Source organism: Neofelis nebulosa, chromosome 14, assembly GCF_028018385.1.
Source record: "Neofelis nebulosa isolate mNeoNeb1 chromosome 14, mNeoNeb1.pri, whole genome shotgun sequence".
NCBI lineage: Eukaryota > Metazoa > Chordata > Mammalia > Carnivora > Felidae > Neofelis > Neofelis nebulosa.
This window is the reverse complement of record NC_080795.1, coordinates 39,325,217-39,330,567: the sequence shown is the minus strand read 5'-3', so window position 1 is coordinate 39,330,567 and position 5,351 is coordinate 39,325,217.

Here is a 5,351-nt window from a genome sequence, read left to right as displayed (position 1 = left end):
TCTCTGATGCCCCCCTAGACTCTACAAACTAACACCAAGGCCGAGAGTTTCCTCTTGATAGTCCAACCTTGCTCTGCATTTTCAGTCTGCCATTTGCTAACATATTACATGACCAGCTGAGCCACTGAGCTAGAATAAACAGAATGCACTTTAGCATACAGGGATATTTTGCAAGAGATATATTCTCAAGTCTTGGAAACTTAACTGTGTGTTACCATATTGTCTTCCTTATGCTCCTTCTGTTTCTTAATTTCACACATCACTCCATTCTTTGAAGAAATTTTCCCCCAATGTGTTAAGAAACTGAGTCATGTCCTAAATTCTGTGAAAAAAATCAGGAGGGTGGGAGGAGGTTTATATCTGCAAAGAGCAATCTTGTTTTCTCTCAATAAGTTAATCGACCTGGTCATTTCACATAGGAGTTAAGGGACATAAAAGTGCTTTGAAAATTCCAGAACCACACAAATATGTGTTATTCCAGGATTCCTTTTCAGTTGCGGGCTATAAATGGGTCATACGCCAGTCCTTTTGTACTCACCAGGCCCGTTTTAGGTGAAGTGGTTTCTCTGAAGTTCTCCAGCTGAAGGCATTTCAGCTTTAATAGGTCACTTTTTGCTTTGAGCAGCACAGAGGTCCTCGTTTGCAGGGAGATGACCCTTACGAACCTTGTTCAAACTGCATGATCTGGGGACGATCCACTAATCGGTTGTTCACAAAATCAAAGGATATCTCTATGAATGTTATCATATATTTGTTTATTCTACATCAATGGTTTTGCTAGTCATATGGCATGCTGGCCTTTCAGACTAATATTCTCTCTCGCTGGAGTGGATTTTTTTTTTTTTTAAAGAAGGGGTCTCTGTGATCTCAGAAATAGAGAAGTGAGTTATAACTAAAAACTGTTGTTAAGCCGGTAATTTTTTTCACCTTCATAATTCTGTGTTTCTCAGCTACATTCAGGGCTGTCCTGACATATGTTAATCAATGCATTTGTTACCACACAGCTTGACTATTGCATTTCTCTAGTAGTTGGCTTATCATCGTCTATAATTATTTCAACTCCAATTAATTCTGAACTTCTTTGCAAGGTTATTTACTTGCTTTAAGCAATAAGACAACATGACACCTCTTTGATTTCTAAGCATCTGGTCAACTACAAATTGAATTCAATGCCCTCTTCTTTGCTTGAGCAGTCTATTTCAGTGACCCTTCTCATTAGATCACTTATATTAGTGGTCATGGACCGGCCTGATTAAAAAACAAATGTTAGTGAGAGAAATACTCTCACCAGAAGAGTGTTGAGGGCTACAGAAGTAACACTCGAAGTAACACTAGAACCCATGAGGGGGACAGAGGAGAACAGCTACGGGGGTATGTTCATCCGTGAGGACAAGAAGAGAATCAGGAGGTCTTGGGCCCAGCTTAGGGAGAGAAGAGGGACCTGTTATGGGCCAGGTATTATTTTAGGTGCTCTAATATCATTAGATCCTTTCCTAGCCAACCCAGTTCTTAAGAGAGAAGATTTCTTTGCCATCCGTAACAGGTAGGCAAAGCGAACCTCAGAAAAGGTAAGGGCAGGCTAGCTCACGGACACACAACTAGTTAAGTGGCAGTACCCAGAATGGGCTTTCTAACCACAAGACCACTATGGAAAGAGCTGGAGGTAGCAAACACAATTTTAGAAATTTAGGTCGATGGCAGACGCGGGAATAGCACACCTAAGAGGTAGGAAATGCAAGGAATCTGAATCGGGAAGAAACAAGCCCTAAAGCAAGAGTGTTAATTGATAGGCAGAATAATATATGGAGAAGGATCTAGATGGGCCTAGGGTCTTTTTCGGTAAGGTCTTTTTACAAAAGATTGTAAATATTTTCAGCTTGGCACCCTGTACGGTCTCTGTCTTAACTGCTCATCTCTGTTTTTGCAGTGCAAAAGCAGCCTGAACAATATGGAAACAAATGGGCATGGCTATGTTACCAGAAAGCTTTATTTACAAAAAACAGGATGTGACTTTGCGGCTGTAATTTGCAGACCTCCTAGTCTAGATTAATATCTCCAAGCGCAGGCTGGTACCATCCCCCTAGGGGTTATTTGAAAACGGAGGGGGAGCTCTTTTGATGATCACAGTCATGGGAGCTCAGAAAAAAACTCTTGGGCATTTACTAGATTCTGGCCAAGGATACTGAAGATCCTGTGCAGATCTTGGGGAAGTCCCATATAACCTAGAATTTTCCCCATCGTAACGACGATAGCATTGCCATCGAGAAACGCTAGATTAGGCAAAGGTGACAACATATACATTACAAGTCAAAAGGCTTATTCTCATTCCAACTCGTAGGGGTTAGCAATAGAACATGGAAGAAGTAAGACCTTCTGGAAAGAAGAAGGCCTTTGGAATGAAACCAATCTGCTCTGTGTACAGTTTATCTACTAGTAACCACATGTTTTAAGCAAGTTCCCTGACGGCCCTGACACTTGGCTCCTGTCAATAAACAGGGAATAGTCATAACTCCTTCATCAGGTTGCTATAAAGATTTAAAGAAAGAACACATGTGGGGGTGCCTGGGTGGCTCAGTTGGTTAAGCGTCCGACTTCGACTCAGGTCATGATCTCACGGTTCGTGGGTTCGAGCCCCACAGGGGGCTCTGTGCTGACAGCTCAGAGCCTGGAGCCTGCTTCAGATTCTGTGTCTCCCCCTCTCTCTGCCCCTCACCTGCTCGTGCTCTCTCTCTGCCTCTCAAAAAATGAATAAATGTTAAAAAAAATTTTTTTTAAAAGACAGAATACATGTGAAGTGACTGGCATAGGTTAGGGATCATGTAGGTCCATGCTGTCCAAAAGAAATAGAACGTGAGCCACACGTATCATTTTAAATTATCTGGTAGCCACACTAAAACCAAAAAGGTAAAAAGAAGTAGGTAACAATAATTTTAATAACGCAGTGTATTTAACCCAATATATCAAAAAATGCTATCATTTCAACATGTCATCAATACCAAAAATTACTAATGACATATTTTGTATTCTTTTTGTCTATTTCAGTTTTCAAAATCTGGTGTGTACCTTACAATTATGGTATTTCTCAGTTCGGGAGTGCCACGTTTTAAGTGCTCACCAGCCACGTGTAGCTAGTGGCCACTGCCTTGTCGGGCTCAGGTGGAAACTAGGAGTTCATACCACATCCTCCCCTTTCCTTCAGTTCCCAACAGGCCACTGACTCCAAGCCAATGTGGGGAGTCTTTTATATTGCGTATCCCTTTCCCAAACATGCAGACAGAGAATAGCACCCTGCCTTTGCAGAACGGGGTCTCCCAAGGCTTCCCAGGTCTCCATTCCCAAGCGCTTCCCAGACCGCACTGCCCAAATTTAACTGAACGCAAAATTAAAATAGCGGTACTTGCCTCACATTAAAATCCCCTGACGTCCAAGAAGCAAATACTGCCAGAAGGCCTGTATTTGGTGGTGCCTCTTTAGCAACCTCTATCTTGGGCAATTTTCTAAATAGCAATGCAATAAATTCTGATTACCCAAGAGTATCCTGTAACTTTAATATTCCAACTCCAAATAAGGAAATACTTTCAAGAAGTCTAGCAGAAGGGGAGTTGGAGAGTCACACGATGGGTTAAAAATGATTCAACAAAGCCCGCTGGTGGCCCATCGATGTTTATGATTAATGCAGGTTTAATCATCAGCATGCCCTAAGAATCCGGCTCTTCTATTTTTCCTGACGGAAGCAAATGAATTCCTTCCCTGGTTGTGTTTTGAATCTTACCAGTCAAAAGATTTTATGAAAAGAATATACATGCGTATAGGTGCAGGTACATTCTTAATGTCTACATGCTGTAAATGCACCCCCGTTACACTCATGTGCCCCTGCGCTGCATTTGGCATAGATAGTTTAAGACTAAAAGATGGGAACTCTTCCTTCCTCTAATTATTTGGAGCTGAATTCACTGGGAATGAATATGAATACATTTCTAGCTTTTAGTATTATGGAAGCACCTAAAGCTTGCAGGGGATTTCATTAAAGCAGACGCTGTCGCCCTAGCGGCTTGACTCGGCAGGTTCCAAGCCGACTGTTTGAAGCCGGCACCACTTGGAGAGAGGCAGGTCCTTTTGGGATCAGCAGTTCAGGAAAAATGCTGTTTTGTTCGATTCACTTTTCTACTCTAGTAGGATCCTGTCTCCCCGCCCTCCGCCCCCGCCAGAAGACTTTCCTTTTTATCTTTTGGTCTGTGTGTTTGTTTTTGAATAAAGGGCAGGATGAGATAGGATACTATTTGCTTAGTTAAAAGGACGTTTGTTCAAACACTTGCTCCTCCAAATACAACGTGTGGTTGTACCATTTGATACAACTGGGTCAGACTCGATCAACTTCTGCAACTGTCTTTGTCACACACGCGTGCGCGCGCGCGCGCGCGCGCACACACACACACACACACACACCCCGCAAACACCCCAACAGCTATTGGTTAGGAGATGTAAAAAACAAACATATTTCTAAACAATGTACTTTGGGACAGTTCCCGGAAATATTGATCTGGCAAAAGGCAGGAGAGGCTAATGAATTTCAATCCATATGGTCTGCTAATTAGGGTCTTGTGAAGGCTGGAACACCTATTGATTAACCTGTTTAATATCTTAAAACCAGCGCCTCCACACGGAGAATGCCCGCCCCGCTGCCTATCCAGAAGAATAATGTCATTGTTTGTTTTGCACATGCCAGGAGGAAGTCTCTGCTGATTTCCTAGATGACAAAGGTGCACCAAGGGCTTTCTCTCTCCCTCTCTGGCAACAAGAAAGCTGCCCCTCCAGATGATAGGGTCCTTCCCCCTTCCTGCAGGTAACTGTCAGTCAGGCGGGGTGTGAGGTATGATAATTCCATCTGTGCCATTGGGATTGTCAGCTGCATTGTTCTGCTCAGTGTGCTGTGGATTGTGAAAAACAACCAGGACGGATGATTTTAAGTAATTGCTCTGACAGAGACTGATTACTACAGTAACAACAGTCAGTTATAGTTAAGGAGTAGCCTTGGCATATGGTCTACATTTGATGTGGGAAGGAGAGTGGGGGAGAGGAAGGAAAAAAGCTTTATAATTTTACAGATTGCTTTATGTTTTATAATGACTGAGTTTTCTTTTCCTTCACTTGATTTGGAAAATATCACCAACAGAAGCCTGAAAAAAAACTCTAAATATTGTTACAGATAAAGGAATTCAAAGAACATATTTAACTGCTATTAAGATAAACCATAAAACGATTAGGATTTGTAAGACCAATAATTATTCATTGCCACAGCATTTATTGTTCTGTGTATTGGGGTTTGTTTTCAACTTTGTGCATTCAGTGAT